At 57.4% G+C, this 21,776-nt stretch overlaps 1 protein-coding gene across 1 annotated transcript in view; it reads left to right on the top strand.

Moving 5' to 3' along the window:
- ZNF469 (zinc finger protein 469) overlaps positions 1-21,776 on the top strand; it is a 239,812-nt gene that overhangs the window by 117,341 nt on the left and 100,695 nt on the right. Inside the window, exon 3 of the mRNA XM_065925172.1 lies at positions 1,691-1,793. The gene's annotated coding sequence lies outside the window, so the exon portion shown is untranslated. The remainder of the gene's footprint in view (positions 1-1,690; positions 1,794-21,776) is intronic.

Below are 21,776 nucleotides of genomic sequence, written 5' to 3' on the forward strand. Positions count from 1 at the left end.
AAGAATGAGCGTGAGAAGGGGTCTCTGAAGCCCAGCCTCCACTCGGCCTTGACATCTGTGGACTGGAGAGACGAGGCCCAGATGTTCCCATGGGCCATGGCAACCTGGAAACTATTAATTAGACCGCAAGTGAGATAGGCGCCTGCAGTGTATTTGGCCTCTGCAGGCAGTTATTTTTTATGTTTCGCTGACAGTCCAAACGATCCTAGATAAATCAGAGGAGAGTGGCATGAGCCGGCACGCACCTGGAGGGGACGAACCCATGGCTCCGCAAGCACGGCTGTGCTAGGAGGGCCCTTAAGTGCTTCTCAAATGTGAAATCTCACCGGAGCGCAGGAAGGCAGGTTTTTGGGGCGGGGGGGGCGCTCCAGATTCATGAGTGCTCATTTGGACTCTGGGTGCAGGTGGAGGTGTGGAGAATCAGACTGGGCCCCTGGACACTCACAGGCGTGTGAGTCCTACATGGGCTCCCAGTGAGGCTGGCAGCTGCTGGGCAGGGGGCGGTCACCTGCAGAGCCTCTCAGGCCTGGAGCCTCTCACATCCTCACGACTTCTCTCCGTCTCTGCAACAGTCCTGAGGGAGGCACCGAAAGACAGGGCACAGGGCTGGGTGTCCTCGGAGGCCAGCCCTGGGGCTGGGACGGAACCCGTTTCTTCCCTGCGAATTCGGTGCAGTTTCTAAAGAGGTGTTTGTTACAGGCCATGAGTCCTTCCTTCCTCCTAACTTGCAGGGACTGTGGATGGGAACCGAGGACTAGTGCCTTAGAGGGGTCAGAGGAGCGATCGAGAGGCCGGGTAGGGGAAGACAATGAGGCAGAGGGGTCCCAGACTGTGAGCTGCTGGCTGGAAGGCTGCAGGGAGACACTGAGGACCAGAGAGGCTGGAGGAATCGGCCGCAGAGGTCGCAGAGGAGGGTCCAGTCCCGGAAGCCCTCCCCACCGCCATCACAGAGCATCGTGGGGCCTCAGCTGGCCCTGCACAGAGTAATGTGGGGGCATCCGTGGGGAGGGGCAGGATGTCACTGTCCCCCGAGTGGCACCCCTTCCCAGGGACACTGCAGTGACCCACAAGAACATGCTAGAATCTGCTGCTACTTGGCCTTCTCCAGGGGGCGCAGGGTAGAGAAATAAGGACAGTGTGATGGGAACATGGCCGTAGAAACCTTGAGCCCGCCGATGACCGTCTGTGCCCACGCTCGTGGGGGTGTGACTGTGGGGGAGTGTGCACAACACATGTGGGCTGGGAGGCTGGTGGGGCCCGGGATAGGCACCTGAGGGAGTCCCCCGAGGATGGCGTGGAAGGACCATCCGGCGGGGCCCCTCACCCACCCCACCACCATGCCCGGGCGTCTGGGTGTGGAGGTTCCTGAGCCCGGCGCTGTCCTGGGGCTGCTGCTGCTTTTCTTTTCTTTTTTTTTTTTTTTCGTCATGTTCAGTCTTTGCTGTTGGAAGAGGCTTTTTCTCCAGTTGCAGTCAGGGGAGCCACTCTCCGTTGCAACGGGCTCTAAAGCACAGGTCCGGTAGTTGTGGCACACGGGCTTCGTTGCCCCGAGGCATGTGGCATCTTCCTGGGCCAGGAGTCGAACCCGTGTCTCCTACATCGGCAGGTGGATTCCTTACCACTGAGCCACCAGGAAGTCCTGGGGCCGCTTCCTGCGTGTCCCGTCTGAACCCTTGTGTGTTGTTCACAGGGTTGGCTGGCGGCCCAGAGAGAAGAGCCGTGTGGAGCCGAAGAGGCGGGTGGACTACACGGCCCTGGAGCGGAGATACCAGCCTGTGACCAGGGACCGCAAGGTAGGGGACGGCTGCCTTTTCTCTTTGGAGTTTGATTTGCACCACGCCCTGTCTTGTTTCCCTTGTTCTTTACTGGTTATGTTGTACGTGGTTAACGCTGAGCTGCTGTCCATCGGTACGTCCGTTCTGTGTTCTTGGCGGCAGGTGGTTAGTGTTGAGCAGTGTCTGAACTCCGGTCACGTCTGTGTCCGTGTCGGCTGGTGGTTGTCTGTGTCCACGTGGCAGGTGCTTGGTGTTCAGTCGGTGTGCGTTCTCGGGTCAGGTCTGTGTCTGCATCGGCAGGTGGTTAGAGCTGGGCCAGTGTCTGAGTGCTGGTCAGTAGGGCACAGATCGTGGTTCTCGGTTCGTGCTGAGCTGATGTCAGCGCTCGGTTTGGGGTGGTTGTGGATGAAGAGACGCGATCCAGGCATTTGGGTGGCTCTCACAGTGGACCGGGGACAGGACGCTTGTCTCGTCTGAGGTGTTTGCTGGGAGGGGCTCAGAGGGCAGTGCTGGTGAGCCCTGGGTGAGCACCGCCCCCGCCTCTGCCCTTCACCCCGAGCTCCAGGAGGAAAAGCTGTGGTGATACCCGGAGCCAGGCTGGGCACTGGCGCTCACCAGGGGCTGTGCTGAGAAGCCCCGGGGCCATCCCTGGACCTGGCAGGGGGGCCTCCATGACCGCCCACGAGCCGTGCAGAGAGTGAGCAAGGACCTGACGCCGGGTGTGTAAGGTCGCCCTGCCCACGGCAGTCATCCCTGTGCCAGGCAAGCCCGCCTCGCACTCCCAGTGGGATGGATGCCACTGTTCACTGTCTATAAACCTGCCCTTGGAAAGTGGCTTCCCAACTTGTCTCTGATCAGATCTATGGGGCCGGAGGGGGGGGTCCTCCCTGCAAGCCTCAAACAGAGCTGTTCCCTGAACAGCCAGGACCGCAGCATCGTGGCACATAACTCAGAGGGAAGGGCAGGGCCTGTGCGAGTCCTTCAGGAATGCGGCCAACTGGTTATGTCATGAAATCTGCCAGCCCGCTTTCCCGTTCCTGGTGATTCAGGTCCCGGCAGCACGCACGGGTCATTTCAGCTCTGAAGTTCACTGAGGCGCGCGCTGAGTGAGCGGCCGGGGGAGGGGGAGGGGCACGAGGGACCCTCGGGTGAGGGACACAGCCTCTATCTTGACAGGGAGGGGTCACTCAGGGGGGCGCCTACGTCAAGCTCCTCGATGGGTACGCTTACAGTGTGTGTTTTGCACAGCGAGTAAATTTTCCCTAGAAAAACACAAGCAAACGTTGAGGTCTAGTTAGGGCAGTGCCGGCTGAAGCATTTGGCGATGGTACATCAGGATGTCTGCCATTTTGCTCTTAAGTGCATCAAGAAGTAAGACGGACCCGTGGGCCCCTGGAGGGGTGGGGCATGACACACGGCAAGGAGGCAGACGGCACGGTGCACGGCTGTGACCTCAGGTGGCAGGTCCGTGGGTCCTTCCTGCCACGCCTTCAGCTTGTCCGTGCCTGGGGAGGCGGGAGCAAGACTCTGCGAGGGGCCATGGGGGCCTGGGGTGTCGTTTTCTAGGTCTTTGTGTACTTGTGGACTGTTGTGTGACCCACTGGGGTGCATGGGGTCTGTGTGGTTTCCCAGGTGCCTTTTCCGCTGCCTGTCCAGAGCCACAGTCTCAGGTGCACTGATGGGCGGGGGCTCCAGGGGCCTCAGGTGGGGGTGCTGACCCCAGCCTGTGGTCCAGGCATGTGGACTCACAGCCCCGAGAGGCACCGTCCCTTCACCTTGGGATGGTGCTCCGGGCAGGCCTGCCGCCCCCCCGTAGAGGAGTTCGTGTTCCTTGCTGACCAACGAGATCCTCATCGTTCCTCTAAGGACCGTCTGCAACCACAGGGTTTTCAACACCCTAGCAGCATCAAGGGAAGGTCTAGGGTTACCTGCGCCGACTAAGATCCCGCAGCAGGACTGGGCTTGGTGTGGGGGCCCAGTCTAATGGGCAGCGTTACAGCCGCCTCTGGCTGGAAAAGTCACAGGGAGCCGAATTCTGTGACCCAGGAGTCACCATGGCTGCCACTGGGGGCCAGAAACCACCCTTACAGAAATAGTTATTTTCCTGAACTTTTAAATTTTATTTTGTTGTCCTTTTCCACATTCAAAGAGGTTGTTTTGAGCAAACCCAGAGGACAATCTCATTCCCAGACTCTAAGCATTAGGAGGGCCACTGGTTACTCCCACGGGACAGTCCAGAGGCTGTGTGAGGCAGAACCGGGCCAGATCCCAACCTCCTGGCATCAAGGTCATGTGGCTCAGCCATATCAAGTTTGGTGACAAGTGACAGCCCACTCGAGGCAGTGAGGGAGCTTATTGATCCAGATGATTGACCTATCCAGGTGCAGGTACTGCTGGACTCTGAGGCCAAGTAACACATTTGGGGGTTGGCTCTTCTTCACCTGCCACAGCACTTGCTTGGGCCAAACATCACCACAAGGGCCAGGGGAGGCCCAGGTGCCTGGTTGCACCACCCCGGTGGTCAGGGTGGAAGGGCTGCCTGGCTGAGTTCAGACCAAGTGCCCACTTCTGCATCTCGGTGGGGTCTGCTTTACCCACCAGAGGGACTGAGTGTCTGGCGGGGCTGCAGCCACAGAAAGGGCCATGGCTGCAGGTGTCTGCAGCCCAGACTCCTAATCTGGCAGACACAGAGTTTCCTGGTGCTTGCAGGGAGGCCCTGTGTCCTGGCATCACCCTCGGGGAACCCGTGGTCTGGAACACCAGCATTTCATTGTCTATTATTGTCTTATTTCCGACTGTCTACACCTAATGCCTGGTGGTCTAGGTCAGTCAGCCGGATGGAATTCTTTTCCTATGAGGCCAGGATCCTGGGGAGGAGGGACTTGTCCACGTCACAGCCCCTCCAGCTGCTCCCTGAGCACCCATCCTTCCCCACAGAGCCCTTCACAGGTGGACTCAGGATTCAGCCCCCCCATACACACACCTGACAGACCAACCTGCTCCTCAGGGTCCCAGCTGCTGACATAGTCGAGAACTCGGTTCACAGGTGGTGGCTGGGGCTTTCCACACCTGCTTGCTTGCCATGAGCTCACTCAGCACATCCCCCTTCCCCATCCCCTGCCCATCATGCCTGTCTGTCCACAGAGCAGGTGCCCACATGCCATCCTCTGGATGCTGGGCATGCAGGGACTGATCTGGGCTGTGGACGACAGCTGCCCCTCCCACATGCTCTGGCCTGGGCCCCTGCCAGGGCCTTGTCTTCAGCAGATGTGGGGTGGGGGGCGTGGGGGGTGGACGCAGCGCCAGCGAGAGGCCGTCACTCAGCTGGACTGGAATGAATGCACCCAGGACACAGGTGAGCTGCTGAGCTGGGAGGGAATGAAGCATCCCTTCACACTGATCACGGCTCACAGGCTTCAGCTCAGGCCTCATGAGGCCACATGGACTAGGCTCCTGCCCCCCCCACCCCCCATTCCTATGAGGGTCTATCTGATGCCGTCGAGTGGACACATGCAAACTCTGGGCAGCGATGTGTAGAAGTACCCACAGCCCACCCAGGACCCAGGCATCCTCACCCCTTCTCACCTGTCGGGAACACCCGACCCTGGACTTTGTCCCAGAAGTAGGCACGTCCTCACACTTTTCTCAGTTTCTTGCTTTTCTTTGCAGTTTTAGCATATATATAGCGTGCCTAAGTCCTACAGTTTGCCTTGCTTGTTTTTGAATCTTATTAACATGGTGTTAGGTGGGATGTATCTTGTTCCGTGGCTTGCTTTGTTTCCCTGAGTGTCCTGTTTCTGAGCTGCGTCTGGGGTGATGTCCGAGCTGGGGGCCTTCGTTTCCTCTGCCGCTGACCCTCCTTTGTGTGCTGGGTCCACTCTTCACTCTGTTCTCCCGTCCATGGACACAGGGGAGCTTCCAGGCTTTCACCACCAGCAAGGCCACCATGAACGCCCCGAGCCCCTGGAGTTCAAAGGCCTCTTGATGTAGCAGGCACATGGATCCCACTTGCGGATGGAGGTCGGACGTGCACAACCGCGCCGGCCAAGCTGCGTCCTCCCGCAGGTGGCACCAACATCCGTGCCCCAGAGGGCAGCCCACCCCCGGCGTCCCCGAACTGGCTGGTTCTCGTCAACCAAGTAGTGGCAGGACCGTCTCTCACTTTTCCTTCAGTTCATCCTGTTATCACTATTCTAAATGCACATACCTAGACCATGAAATAGGTCTGAGTCTTGTGCAGGAAAACCACACAAGTCCCTCCCAGGGCTCCTCTCCGTGGCCCCGCTGTCCTGTGTGATCAGGCTCAGTCCGTGGAGCTGACTCGGGGCCCCCACGTCTTCCAGGACACTTGGGCGCTGCTGTTCTGGATGTCCCACTTTAGGCACAGGGCTGCCCCATCCACGCTAGGTCTTCTGCCCCACGGTGAGCCCTACCCACGGTCAGCACTGACTTCACAGGGATCACGGGCCACGATTCATAGTTGAGTTTGTTGTATATCATAATAGCCTTCCTGACTGCACATTTTTGTTGCAGGTGTCTTGGGGGTTTGTTGGCTGGCTTGCTGTTCCACAGACCAACCCCCAGTGTAACCCCACATTCTCTCCCCGCTGTGTGAGTCTCCTAACAGTACTGCGTGGGCACACACACACTCACACACACATGATCATCTGCCCATCATCTCTGAGCCCTCTGCTGCTCCAGTCGGGACTACATGTTCTCCGTGCCAGATGTCTGAGGAAGGTTCCGGGAATCCCCCTCCTCCTGGGGGTGTGTCTCCACCTTCCTCCAGCGTTGGATCCCTTTTTCCCCGAGATCCTTTCTTGGTTTACTTTCACTTTCTTGGTTTACTCCCTTGTCTTCCTGGAGCTCACCCTCCAGCACCTTCCTGAGAGAAGGAGTGGGTCCATTTTGCCCTGTCGCTCAGGCTCCTTGGTGTCAGGACTTGCTTTTGATTCATCATGAGCACCTTTGTTCACTGCATTTCTCTTGCCTGGAACATCAACTCCTTCCTTCCACCCGTTCAAACAGCTCTTTAATAAGATATAGCACATATATACAATGGAATATTACTCAGCCATAAAAAGGAACTAAATTGGGTCATTGGTAAAGATACGGATGGACCAAATCTGTCAAACAGAGTGAAATAAGTCAGAAAGGAAAAACAGATATCATATATGCACAAATGTATGTGAAGCCTAGAAAAATGGTACAGATGAACCTAGTTCCAGGGAGGAATAGAGACACAGACGTAGAAAATGCACGTGTGGATATAGCAGGGAAGGGGCAGGTGGGAAGGACTGGGAGAGTAGCAGTGACATTTATATACAACCATGTGTAAAGCAGACAGCTAGTGGGGGCTGCTGCATAGCCCCGGGAACCCGGCCCAGTGCTCTGAGATGACGAGAGGGGTGCGGCGGGAGGGAAGAGATATATGTATACATGTCACTGATTCAGATGGTTACACAGCAGAAACTAACACAACTTTGTAAAGCAACTATACTGTCCCCCACCCCCGCCAAAAAAAATTTGCTCTTTACGGCTGGACTCAACAGCCACCTCCTCCAGGGAGCCTTTCCCACATCTCAGTCCTGAGCGATGGTCAGTCCTTTGCTGTAACTCTGGGATACTTATTCTCTGCATCACACTGTCAGCATTTATACTCATCGTGTCTACTCATTAATTCAGCACCTGTTCCTTGAGCACCTGCAACAGGTGTTGGAGGACATCACGATGAATCTAAAACAAGGACTTCATTGGTGACAGTCCTGGAATATCCAACAAAAGGGATCTCTGGGACCACCCATGAAACCCCCTGTCGGGGAGCTAGGAACCTGAGACCCCAGGGTTACAGGACTTCTCATCCCGCAAGGACCCAGCCTGGTCCTCTGACCTCCAGGCCCCTGTTCTTCTGTGATGACCACTATCTACAGAGAGGGCAGATGCGTGTAAACACCCCACCGCTGTGGCCTAGGGGCAGGTGTTACCGTACTTGTTTTACAAATGAGGAACCTGAGGCAGACGTGGGCATCTCGTGACCGGTGGAACTGTGTCTTGCTCTGGTAGTTTGACCCCAAATGCAGGCACCTGCAGGTGAGCGTTTGCCGGCACTCAGTCCTGCTAGCAGATTCCAGACATGCATGACCAGTCGATGTTCCCTTCAGACACATGGACCGAATGTGGGGCCTTCCAAGGCACGTGCGTGCTGCGGGTTTCATGTGGCGGGGGCTTCGTGCAGCTCTGCCTCAGCAGGAACACCTCCCCTGGGGCGAGGAAACCCCCTCTGTCGTCTGGGTGAGGGACCGTCCCGTCTTTCCAGAGCCTGGGGCTGTGTCAGTTCGGGGAGCCGCTTGGGAAACCGACTGGTTCCCAGTCCCAGCCTCTCCCCCCACCACCCTCAGCAGTGGACGCAGGGGCTGGGCTGTGAGAGGCGGCTCCTCACAGAGGACGAGGCGAGACCGCAGACGGGAGCCTCGCCCTGGGCTCATTCACACCAGCAGGAGCCCTTGTGTGCGTGAGCCACGGCCCAGGCATCTGCCCGGCTCAGGACTTCCTCTGCAGCTGACGGATTTTCAGATGAAAGCAGAAATTTCCTGTGCCCTTGTTCTCAAGGTTGTCTCCTGGACGCGTCCCTCTTCCTCTTCAGCTGGGCCATGGAGGGGACAGAGGTGCAGTTTTGGAGGACAGGGTGGGCAGATGCCTGCCCCGGCGGGTGAGGAAGAGCCTCCGTCACAGGCCCGGCTCGGCGGGCAGCATGCACGGGCAGGGTCCCCATGAAGGCCAGCGTCACCCGGGTCTGTGCGTCACCCCCTTCCTGGGAGGCTCCCAGGAGCTCCAGGCTCTGTCCTCTCACACACACATCCATAAATAACTGTGGGAATGTAAACAGCCTGGCCCTGAGGTCCTGCCTCAGAGGGAGACTGCTGACATCGGGCTCTGCGGCACCCCCGGCCCCACCCGACTCTGGAGTCACGGAAGCACCCCCACTTGGCACCATCTCGGAGCTCTGCACCCGGGGGTTCCCAGCGCATGTCTGCTGGACAGATGGATGACTGAACGAGTAAGCCAAGTCATGTCTGTCTGGCGCCCAGCTGCTCATGACCCTGACCGGATGTGGCCTAGTGGACTCCGGGTCAGCCCCATTTTCCCGACTCAGTGCTTCCTGGCCTGTCCATGCTGTTGTTCCTGGTGTAGCTGTGGATGCATGGTGGGGCACCCCTCAAGTAGCAGCCCCCCTGGCAACCTGGCCACACCCATCATCGGTCACCCCATCACCAGTGCCCCCATCATCCATCCCAGCCATCCTCCGTCTCCCCCCCACCCCCACCATCCATACCCCACTTCATCTGTCCCCCCCACCATCCATCCCCCACATCATCCATCCCCATAATCATCCACCCCATCCTCCATTCCCCCCTGGCCCCATTATCCGGCCCCCCATCATCCATCTCCCCCCCACCCCCATCATCCATCCCCCCATCATCCATCCCCCCATCATCCATTCCCCCCCGCCCCCATCACCCGTCCTCCTCATCCTCTGACCCCCTATCATCTGCCTCCCCCCATCATCCGTCCCCTGCCATGCGTGTTGGGGGCATGAGGCCCACATCCCAGGTCAGTGAGGTCAGGGAGCCAAGGCTCTGGCCTCAGGTCCTGGAAGGAGTTTGGAGACCATGAACGGGGTCTGGGTGCGGGGTCACAGGCAAGGGTGAGGAGATGCAGTGAGTGTGAACGAGAGGAGTAGGGTGTGGGGCTGGGGTTATGGAATGAGCTGGTGGACGTCCCAGAAGCAGAGGGGGAGCCAGAGCAGGGGGGAGCTGCTAACAGGCCCCTGGGTGAGCTTGCAGGACATGGTACCACTCCTCATTTCCAACCAGGGATGGGTGGTCCCGGGCACAGGAGGCGAAGGAGTCCTGGGGCTCAAGTATGACCCTGGAACTGGTAACCGAGGCTCCCCTGGCCTCAGCTCACCTGTCCGTGAAAAGGCTATCCCCTGCCAACCCCAGGCTATGGTGGGAGACCAGTGCACTTATGCGTGTGATGTGCTTGGCTGGAGAGCCCAGGGTGGGGTGAGGCGTGGTGAAGGCCACAGCCGGAAGCCATCACAGGAAGGCTTAGAAGAAGACAGAGCAAGCACCAAATTGGGCTGAATATGGGGGGGCGGGGAGACAAAACCCTGCCACAGGCCCCCCTGCTGTGGACCGGCGCGCGTGTCTGCTGCTTCGGGAACATCCAGTGTGTGCAGTCACCGCCTCAGCCACTGTGTCCGTAGATTGGCTGCTTCCAGCCTGTGTTATAAAATAAACTTCTTTTTAGCTGAACTTGATCCAACCTCCTCTGAACTTCAGTTCCCTAGTCCTGGATCCTCTGTTTGAAACTGACCAGTTGGACACAGTCTTTCTGAAAGGGGTCATGACAGTTCCAGCCCAAACGTCCTTGAGGGCAGTCCCTGGAGTCTTCCTAATCCTTCACACAGAATGATGGGGGTCAACATCAGGGCCAGCCAGCAGCCAGAAACACAAACCCAAGTCCTTTTCAACTCATGCATTGACTGAGGCCTGTGGGTGGGCAGACAGATGGGCTGAAGGGTTGATCAATCGACTGGTAAATTCAGTGATGGATTGATGATGAACGAATGGGTGCATGAATGGCTAGATGGGTGGATAAATGGATGCGTGGGTGGATGGATGTGATGGATGGACTTATTCACTGAAAACAGACAAGGAATTTATTATTCATCCCCCACCAAGCTTCTGGCCTCTCTTCAGGCACTTCTCTCACCTGAGGAGGTCTGCACTGGCCATTTCTTTCCCCAGATCTTCGTAAGGGTGGGCTGTTTTCCTCTCATCCTAAATGGTCACCTCTTCTGGGTTCTTCCCCCACCCCCGAGGGAGACCAGTATTAAACAAATAACTGTGTGGGTCAAGATGCGGGCCTGAAGGACGAGATGAAGGCTACCCATGAGCCTGTGATCAGGGTGGTTGGGAGCCTCCTCTGGGCCCTAAAACTGGATTCACACCAAGTGAAGGGCAGGGGGTGCAGGTGGAGGGGGCCGCATACAGGACAACCACAATGCCTTAATGTGAACCGAGGAAAAAGGATCTGAGTGCTTTTCCCCGCCCTCCCCCTTTCTGTTCCTTCTTCCTTCCTCCCTTCCTGACCTCTTTCCTTCCTCAGATACTCGCTTCTGCTCCCCCTGTGCTTTAAGTGCGTAAGCGATGTCTTCCGTGTCGTGTTGCAAACCGTCTCATTCAACGCCCATCGGATGCCTTTGCCTGAATCTCTGGGTGGCATGCTCTATGAAGGACGAGGCCACCCATCCACAAAGCCTTTCCCACTAAAACTGACCCCTTTCCCAGATACTAAAGGCCCAGACACTAAAAACCAACATGCCCAGTTCCTCGATGGACTATAATACCTAATCCTAGGGTTTCACGTCTTTGTAGACCAGTGTGAATAAATATCTGTTTGTTCAATGGACTAGCAAGGGGATTTGGATAAAGGAGTAAATTTATACCAAAGAGGGTTGTTTATTCAGGTCTCAACACCGGGAGCATCACAGAGAAGACTGGGAATTGTTTCTGAAGGATAAACACTAAGTTTTTATAAAAACCGAAGAGTGATTTTCCATCAAGTACAGCCTGTGCTCGTGGGGTCATCACCATGACCAGTGACAGCTGCCCGACCCCGGGATGGGCAGGCTGAGGGTCCGAGGAGGGTGCCGGTGGGTTTAGCTGTCCCTACTGTTTGTGAGTCGGGCGGTGACGGCTCAGTCGCCTCTGGGCTTTGATCAGAGCTGCCGTCTCACAGCACTGATCTGCGGTGCACAGATAACATCGCCCTGCGCCCACCACCCAGTCTGTCCCAGAAACAAGGAGGCAGCATGTGCGGGCGGCCCCAGCACCCTCTCTGCTCAGGGAGGGGTTTGCTAAGCCTCGCCCTGCGCTCTGCGGGGGATACTGAAGGCAGGGGAGTGAGCCACCACCGCCCGGTGCAGGCTCTTTGCCAGCAGCAATTCCTTCTACCCACCCAGAGCCGCCCTCGCAGCCCCCGATGTGGGGCGGGAGCCCCGAGGACACGGAGTTGAGCAGACGGCCTCCATTAGAGGGCCCTGGGAGCAGTGGGAGAGCTGGAGACGCCTGGGGTGGGATGGGGCGCGCGTGAGAGGCCCACGGGCAGGACAGTGCAGCTGTGGCTGGTCAGTGCAGCTGTTTGTAGGGGGCCATGGCTCCAGTTGGATTGGAGCCGCACAGAACACCAGGTGACGTGCTCAACCGGCACATCTGGCAAGCGTTTCTCTGGAGAAGGGGCAAAGACCATGGGGCCCTGATCCCAGAGCTCTGGACGCCGTAAGAGACGTGTGTCATGTCTGTGATGAGCTGAGGGAGGCTAGTCTCAAGGCCACAGGCCAGACCCAGCGGGAATCCCCCGAGTGACTCAGACAGTGGGCAACCCCACCAAGCAGAGAAACCTTGAGACAAGAGCCCGCCGGCGCGCGCCCTTCCCTCTGGATGTGCTGGGTTGGTCTCTGGGGCTCGTGGTGGGCTGTTCCCAAGCCCCCCCTCCCTGGGGTCCCACCAGCTCGTGTTCTGCTTCCCCTGAATGAGATGGAGGGACAGGCTGGAGGCTGGGGGCCTGCGTTCTCTGCGTCTTTCGCTCAGCGGGGACTGGTGCCAGCAAGGCACGCAGCTGTGCGCTGTGCAGGCTTGTCCACCAGGACCCGAGGGCCCCGCCTGGATCTTCCCGCTCCTGGTTTGTACGGCGGCACTGTCCAGGGCGGAGCTGAGTGTCTGGGGTGTTTATGTGGTGCCGTTCACATCGCCCTGCTGCCAGATTTCTCTCGTGCCCCTGAAGCTGGAGGTGACTTGGAAGAGCAGTGTGGGTCCCGGGTGCACAGGAGCCCCGCTGCAAGGCCCAGCTCCAGGAGGTCTGCTTACACCGTCTGACCTTAGTTGTTTGACCTGGGAAAAGAAATCTGAACTTTTCCACTCTCAGAGATCAGGTCAACTCCCCTGTGGCTCGAGGTCATGTGGATTTCAACAAGGCTGATTCTGCTTCACGAGCTGATTGATGGGTCCACTGGAAATGCTTACCTGGCCGGGCAGACGTGTCTTGCCTTCAGGGTGGGCGAAAAGGTGTCCGTGGCTAGATGCTGGGTTTAGAGCTTGGGAGACCCAGGTTCAGAGCCAGGCCGGCCACCTTGGCCAGCTCCCCCTCGCCCTCCTCAGCCCTGGCCCTTGGAGACAGGACGCCTGTGTCCGTTTCTTCGAGCCAGAGGCCATGCTGCACAGAGGTGAACTTGGGCAGCACTTGACTCTGGTGCCCGGGGCCCTGCCACACCATCCCCACCCCCTTGTGGCGTTACTGCCCCAGGGCTGAGATCCGGGCACACCGGAAGCGGTGGCGCTTAACCACCATCGGATCAAAAGCTGGCAGGGAGGACTCGAGTCCTGTAGAATAGTTTCAGGTGACAGTTGCAGCCCCTTGGGGTCCTCCGTGATGACCCCTAAGGTGATAGACTCAGAACAAAGCTGGGCGCTTGCCTCGCACGTCTGAGGCTGGGTGACACTTGGAGGGGGTCCTCGCTTTTCTAATGGTCTTCTTTTGGACAGGAACCTCCCCGAGTGTGCCGCGGAACATTGCGGTAAGAGGATGGTGCTCCTGGGACGGCTCCTCTCAGGACCTATTGTGCAGGGGTGGGGGGCAGGACACAGACACGGTCCACAGGTATGGGAGGATGACCGTTTGTAAACAGGGCCTGCTTGGGGCCTGTGGAGAGCTCTGCCACCAGAAGGAGCCTCTGGAGTGTGGGCTATCAGTGGGGGACCCTGCAGGAGTCCCCAGGGTGAGGCGGGCCCAGCCACCCTCTCTGTGTCTGTCTCTGTGTCTCTGCACGTGGTTTTGGTGGGTTACAGGGAGACGAGTCTTGCCCTCTGCCTCCGGCCCCCTGGTCTTGTGCAAGGCTGGGCATCCCAGGACATGGGGGCAGGGGTCACTATCAGGGTGATGTCAGGTCCTGAGCGGCGGGGTCACTGTCAGGGTGACAACCGACAGTTGTGCTGCTTCCTCTCTCCCCATCGATCTTCACAACAGCACCTGCGACGTGGGCATAATTGTGCCCACTTTAGAGACAAGGAAACTGAGGCTCAGAGAAGCCCCACGTTCCACCTCAAGCAGGGCCGCACCCACCGAGAGCAGTGCCTCTGCAGACCCCAGTCAAGAGGGGCCAGGCTTTCCTGGGGGGGTGGTCTTTGTTTCCAGGAAGTAGGGACACGGGGAGGAGGTAGAAAAGATGGGGATGAGGTCTGGTCACCTGTGGTCTGATCCTCTGTCCTTGCTGTTGGCGGGGCCCCAAGCTCTTACGAAACAATTACAGAGGAGTCCAGATGGTATTAATGGTAAAAATATTTCATCTCTGAGTCTGGCTGACGGATAAAGATAAAGTTCATTCCTTTTTTAAGAGCAAATATGTTAAAGTGTGGTGCTTCTTGAAAACCTGTCTCAGTGGTCGCTCCCTTCAGCCCACCCATCCGGTTCCCGGCCCTCCCACCCCCGAGTCTGCTTGCACGGGTCTGGGGCTGCGGATGGCGCAACACCGTCCTCCTGGGCCAGCACTGTGCTTATAGGAGGTGGTCCTAGATGCTCGCTGGGGGAGTGATCAGCGTAAGGACACCAGGAGGTGGGCCCACGGCTTCTCTTCCCAACTCAGACTAATTCCTGCTGCTCCTCCGGCTCCCGGTCTGCCCGCTTTCCAGTCTGCCTCCCACCAAGTTCTCACTGCAGGGGCTGGGGTGGGGGGTACGGGGGGCTCCACAACAGGACCCTCTGTCCCCGGCTGCAACCAGGCTGCCTCAAAGGGCAGGCTTAGCAGTGACCCCAGAGCTGCAGAAAACACAAGCAGTGCAGAAACGGTCTGGAGCCGTGCACCGGTGTGGAAGGCCGGCCTCGAATCCTTGTGCTTGTACTTGGACCCAGGCCTGAAGGTCCAGAAGCGAGTTTCCTTGTTCTCCTGGTCTCTCAGTGCAGGGAGAGGGGGGCAGTGAGTGTTTTACCCAAACAGCTTTATTTAGATACAGCTCACATACCGTGAAACACCCTATTCAAGTATACGGCTCAGTGGGATTCACTGTACTCAAGAGTTGTGCAACCATCACCACCAGCACCACCATCAAATTCCAGGACATTTCTTCACCCCCAAAGACCTCTCAGACTTTTTAGCCCCTGTCCCCCACAACCTCATCCCCATCCCAGCACCCTCAAATTCAATTCCTATTTCCAAGGCTTTCGACATTTCACATAAAACAGACGCCCCTTTGACCAGTTTCGTTCAGTTAGCACCATGCTTTCAAGTCTCCCAGGCCGTGGCCTGAGTCAGCGCTGCCTTTAGGCTGAGTGATGGTCACCATAGCTGTACCGGTATTTATCCATCCATCTGCAGAGAGATGTCTGGGTTTTTTCCACTTTTTTTTTTTTTTTGAGTGTTGTGAACAGTACCACTGTGAAAATTCATATACAAGTTTTTGTGTGGGCATAGGTCTTCGTTTCTCTTGGGCAGGTACCTCGGGCCATGTTATAACTGTATGTTTAACACTTGGAGGAACTGTGCAACTGTTTTCCAAAGGGACTGGACCACTTCACACTCCAGCTGATCCACATTCTCCCAGCACTTGTCTTCTGGCATTGTGAATCTAGCCATCCTAGTGCACATGAGGCGGGATCTCACTGTGGTTTTGATTTGCTTTTCCCTGCTGACTGACGATGTTGGGCATCTTTTCCTGTACTTACTGGCCATGTGTTTATCTTCTTTGGAGAAACGTCTATTCAGATCCTTTGCCCATGTTTCAATTTTATTTTTTGCCTTTTTATTATTGGGTTTCAAGCATTCTTTCCATATTCTAGATCCAACTCTCTTATCAGACTTATGATTTGCAAAAGCTTCCTCCCACTTTGGGAGTTGCCTTCTTGTTTTCTTGATGATGTCATTCACAGCACAGAAGTTTTAAATTTGATGAATTCTTGTTTATCTAATTATTTTTTCTTTTTCATTTGTGCCTTTGGTGTCATAGTAAGAAGTCATTGTCTAACTCAAGATTAGAGAGGTTTGTTCCTGTTTTGTCCTAAGAGTTTTGTGGTTTTAGTTCTTATGTTTAGGTTGCCAACTCTTTCCAAGTTAAGTTTTGTGTCTGGTGTGAGGTGGGGACCCATCTTCATTCTTTCAAATGGAGATGTCCAGTTATCCCAGCACCTTTTGTTGTAAAGTCTATCCTTTCCCCATTGAGTTGTCTTGAGAAGCTTGTCCAAGATCAGTTGACTGCAAACGTGAGGGTTTATTTCTAGACTCTCAGTTCTAGTCCATTCCATTAATCTGTATATTTGTTCTTATTCAACACCACACTGTCTTGATTACTGCAGCTTTGAAGTTGGTTTTGAAACTGGGATGTGTCAGTCTTCCGACTGTGTTCTCCTTTTCCAAGATCCTTTTTTTGGCTGTTCTGGGTCCCTTGAATTTCCATGTGACTTTTAGGATCAACTTGGCAATTTTGGCAAAAAAGGATAGCTGGGATTGTGAAAGGAATTACCTTGAATCAGAACAGGGCCTTTAAAACCATATGGTTCTTTGAGTGGATTGGGGGAAACCTAGAGATCCTTTCTCCAATTATGAGTTCATATTAAAAGATCAGTTTTTCCTTGTCCCAAAACACACCCCTCAGTTAATCCTCACCACCTCGTGGAGCTGGCGCTGCTGTCACATCTCAGAGCAGAGAAACCGAGGCCCTGGGGTGAAGTGAGGTGCCGGGGTGCCCTGGTACAGGTGACGGGGGCCACTGTGCACAGTGAGGTGCCCATGGCCACGCACCCAGCAGGTGGTGGCCACCGCCATTCCCACCACCTCGGCTACACAGGGGCCTGGCCCCCGGCTGGGCCTGTAAGGTGATGCCCGCCCCTTCTGACCTGGGGAGCTGGCAACTCCTTCATTCTTTGCAGACCCACTCACCCCTGCCAGCTCGCTTTGCCCCCCTGTGACCAGGAGGCTGGCTGAGGGACTTCACAGGTGAGGAAGCTAGGAGGCTCTGAGGCTTTCCCACTGCCTGCCCTGGTGCGAGGATGTTCCTGCAGCTGTGACCTCCACGCAGCAATGCCTGCTCAGGAGGAAAGGGAGCAGAAAGACCCTCACCTTGTGGTTCAACCCAAAAGACCCCTGGGTTCTGAAGGATGCCTTTCCTGCCTCTGCCCCCGAGAGTCAGATGCAAGCCGAGGGAAGAGGCCAGGCCCCCCAGGGTCCTTGTAGGAGGGGAGATGTGGAGCGGCTGCTGGCTGACCCTCCTTCTGACCCTCTGCCCCCTCCTGAGCCACCAAGAGGCCAGGCCAGCGCCTCTGGGAGCCAGGGAGCCTCCACACCTGCCCACTGCTCTGCCCTAGACTGCCCACCCCTGATCCCACAGAGGAAACCGCTGAGCCCACAAGGAGCCAGATGGAGCTGCCCGCCACAGTGGAACGTTCTCCCCGTACGCCTGCAGCTCCGCCCGTCAGCCCGCAGAGCACCTCTGCTGTCCCTGGGGCGACCCCCACTGCCGGCCACTGTAGCCAGGCCGGCCGCTCGCCCTACACCAGTGGGCACAGGGGGCAAAGGCCAGCCCCCAACCCCCACCAGCCCCCAACCTGAAACGCAGACGGCAGCTCCCACAGCTCTGTCCCTCCCTCCTGAGTCTCCAGGGCAGTTTAATGTTTATTTTTTAACTCCCTGCCACCCTGAACCAGAGCCACCAGAGTGGGCCCAGGAAGCTGGAAGGGTCTCTAAGCCTTGGGCGAGGGTGATGCTAGCATTGCCTATCCTCTGCCAGCCTTTGGCTCCAGTCAGAGACCCTGGGGAGGAGCCACACCCAGGGTGTGGACAGTGGCTTGGCCCCGCACTCCTCTATCCTCTGCCCCATCTCACCTCATCCAGAAACCCCGGGTACCATTCCTAGAGGGACTGATGTCTGTGAGGATGACATAAACAGAGACACAGAGCATCCCCAACTGCCGACCGGAGCCCGCGGCTGCCCAGAGCACGGTCGCTCAGCAGGACACCTGTCCCCACCATGCTGGGTCTGCTGAAAGCTGAACCTCTGCCTGGATGGGGGTTCAGGCTGCTTGGAGGTGCAAGGTTCGAAGATCTAGGTTGTCCAGACAGGGCGAGCACATGGACTCTTACCTTCAGGTCTGAGACCAGGGGGTCCTGAACCTTGAGGGAGTGGGGTCTGGGGGAGGTGCCCAGAAACGAGGAACTTGCCGTCCGTCACCCTCATGAGGCAGGCTCGCAGGGTGGATCCAGAGTGGCCTCCACCCAGTGACCACACAGGGGCTGAGGGGAGTCTCCCCTCAGAGAGGGAGCACCTCATAGACCTGGGCCTTGGCCTCATGATCCCTAAACGGAACCCACAGGACCCTATGGAGCTGAAGGCGGCTTCTCTGCCCTGACCCGGTGTCCTCTCAGCAGAGCCACATAGGAGGGACCCTACTGGACTACATCGGGGAGGAGGGTGGCCAGCATGGCTTCTCACCCGACCAGTCCACGCCTGCCACCTGGGGACTGGCGTTATCCCTGTCCAATCTCAAAGGTCTCCAGCTCGGAAGAGAAGTGGTACAGACACCAACCCAAAGATAGCATTCTGGATCTCTCTCCTCTTTCTCATGCACCTCACCCATGCAACCGTCCCACTGCCTCCCCCTCCAACATCAGACCCTCCTTATGAAAATGACCCCTTTGGGGTCTTGTGAACCTCAGCCCCTGGGTCTGTCTGAGTGCTGTCAGAATAGCATCCACCCAGGATGCCACGGCTTCCTGTGACCATGACATGGCTGGGGAGCAGTTCCCACTCTACAGATGGGAACACCGAAGCTCCCAGGTCCAGATGTTGTCTGCATGGCAGATCAAGGGTCAGAGACGGGACACCCTCAGAAACCGTCCCGCAAGGCTTTTGCTTGATAGACAAGGAAACGCCAACAATTCTCTAAAGACACATGGTATCAGCATTGCTCAGCTTTATTGCTAGTAAGTGCTAATAGTAGAAAAAAAAAGCAAGCAGAAGATGTCCCAGGCAGTATTATTTATAGTGTGAAGGACAGGAGCCACCCACATCCAATAGCACCTTCAGTGTAACTCAGTACAGCCAGGGTGACCCAGACAGACCGTGGGCAGGAAAAGAGGTGGACTGGTCCCTGTAGGCCCGAGGGCAAAGCCAGCCCTGGGGATGTCACCGGGACCACGTCTGTGTCCCTGCAGCTCCCAAAATCTGTAGCGCAGGCTGGAACTGCAGCAGAAGCTGATGTCACAGTCTTGAGGCAGAATTCCTTCATCTCAGGAAAACCCCTGATTCTGTTCTAAGGTCTTCGACCTGGTTGGATGAGGCCCACCACATATGGAGGACATCCCTTTTGCTTGGGGTAACCAGTTGTAGAGTGAACCCTGTCTTCCAAATACCTCCACGGCAACTCCCGGACAAGCATCCCAGAGGTTCCCTGGGACCACAGCCTGGTCAAGCCAACACATAAGCCTGACCATCACACCCTCTGAGTCAGGATGGAGGGGACAGGCCTGCAGGGTCTGACATCACAGGTGATGGCTAGAGGAGCCATAGACCCTCAGACCCTCCCCTGCCCCAAGCTGCATCTTCCCAGCTTCTGGTGGCATCTCCCTGCACACATGGGGCCTCAGCACTGCAGAGTCAGACACGCCACCCGAGAGAGCCAAGGCCCCAGGAATCGAGACTTGCCCAGACCCACAGCCAGTCTCAGGCAGGCTCATGCTCTAGTGGTAAAGAACCTGCCTGCCAGTGCGGGAGATGTAAAAGACACAAGTTTGATCCCCAGGTCGGGAATATTCCCTGGAGGAGAGAATGACAACCCACTTCCTGTATTCTTGCCTGGAGAAACCCATGGATAGAGAAACCTGGCAGGCTACAGTCCATGGGGTCTCAAAGAGTCAGACATGACTGAGCACGCACGCACGCCCACAGGTCACACAAGGGGGCAGGTGAAGACCAACCTGGGAAGCCACTGACTGATTGTCCGCTGGTTTTTGTGGCATTTACCAGCCCCTGTTCTCCCCTCCCTCGTGTGATTATCCTGGGTACATTCATCCTGACAGCTTCTTGGCAGGAGCTGCATGCAGCTGCCCTCATTAATGGGGAATGCCAATTACAATTTTCTCAGTGTCAACAGTGATCCTTCACAGCTCCAGCCCCAGATGGCAAGAGAGCCATGCCGGGCAGTGGAGCCGTCACCCCCAGGGGGGCCCTGGAGCCCGTAAGGACCCCGTCATACCCTCTCTGTCCAATCTCCCATCACCCCAGCTCTGTGGCATGAAGCTCAGGCGAGCAGCTGCTGCCTCCCCTCAGGACAGTGTGTGTGACATGCAGCTGTGGGTGCATCCTGGCCCAGGACGGGAGGCCAGGCTCACACCTGCCCCAGAGCCAAGCAACCTTGTATGTGTATGCAGTCCTTGGAGCTGGGAGACCCCTGGGGAAAGAGGAGCGATTTGGCCCAGGTGTGCCCTGAGGACACAAGAACAGGGAGCATGTAGCAGGGCCCCCTGGCCGTGGCCAAGCAGGAGCCTTGTCCGTCCCCACCTGCACGTGGGGAGTTGCCTTGCCAGGCTCCCACCTCTGCCAGCAGGCACCCAGCCACAGGGTGCCAATCTTACTCCACAAAGCCTGCCCTGGACTCTCTGTCCTTGTAAACTGTGAAGTGCCAGCCCTCTAAGTCCTTGTAAACTGAAAAGTGTGAAGCCCCCGAGTCCTTATAAACTGTCAAGCACCATATCCCCTAAGTTCCTTTTAAACTACCAAGTGCCAAGCCCCCCAAGTTCCTTGCCAGCTGGACAGTGTCAAGCCACTGAGGGGCCGAGGCCGTCTCCTCCTCTGTGGCCGAGGCCCTGCTGTCCTCCCCACCCGCTCCCCATCCACCCTGGTTGGTCCTGTGCCCCTGCCCCTGACCCCCACCAGGCCTCTCCGTGGGTCAGCAGGGTGCTGTCGCAATAGAGCCATGTTTTGCTGCCATCAACGGTGACTGCCTAACCAGGGAACTTGAAATGTAATGAACATGTCCGTCCTCACCTGCTCCCGTTGCATCTGTGTTTGGAGCTCCCCTGCTGTCCTGCAGCTGTACCATGCAGTGGGCTGCCCAGGGGAGACTGAGTGGGCACAAAGGCTCGGTCATCTCACCCAGCCCTGAAACACGGGCAGCGGAGCCAGGAGCACCCAGGATCAGTGGGAGATCCAGCTGTGGCCACCCTCTTGGGGATGTGGGGGTCCCCCACCCCGCAAATGGTGTGGAGCTGTAGGGGAACCCACAGAGTGAGGCAGGGGTGAGTGGGAGCCCTGCCGGCCACACGCACAGACCCATGGCCAGACACCTGCCCACCTGCCCCCTCTCAGTACCCCCCCACCATCTTGCAAAGGGTATGCCCACCGTGGAGATGAGGACAGTGAGGCTCAGAGCGGGCAAGCAAGCTGTCCTGGCTCACACAGCCAGCTGGGTGGGGCCAGGATTCACCCTGTGACCTCAGTGTTGGGCGGTGTCCACGCTTTCTTCCCCTCTGGTTCACTTGGCTCGGGACAAGCCCCCTGGAACGCGAGTCCTTCTGCTCACAGGTCTGCCCTCTGGGCAGGACATGGGGGACCAGCTCTGGCCTGGGCCCTGGGCATCAGTGGGGCAGCTGGGCGGGGCACGGAGGGCCCACGTGGCGGGCGGGCGTGTGCCTCCTTGCAGCGTGGGGTTCACTCCTCACGATGTGGACCCGGTGGGGAGGGGCGTAAGCTGCTGGTGTCTCTGGGCCTCAGCATTGTTCGTTGCTGTCTCCTTCTGGTCCAGATGGAAAGGCAAGAAAGAGGAGGAGAAACGTGGGGCCGCATCAGCTGTCCGCTGACCTCCCAGAGGCTCTCCAAGGAGACACCGCCCGTGAGGCCCCGGGGGCTCCGCAGCTTCCGCCTCGTCCTGCCGTCGGTGGGAGCTCACCTCCGG

The sequence above is a fragment of the Muntiacus reevesi genome, chromosome 2, assembly GCF_963930625.1.
Source record: "Muntiacus reevesi chromosome 2, mMunRee1.1, whole genome shotgun sequence".
Lineage (NCBI taxonomy): Eukaryota > Metazoa > Chordata > Mammalia > Artiodactyla > Cervidae > Muntiacus > Muntiacus reevesi.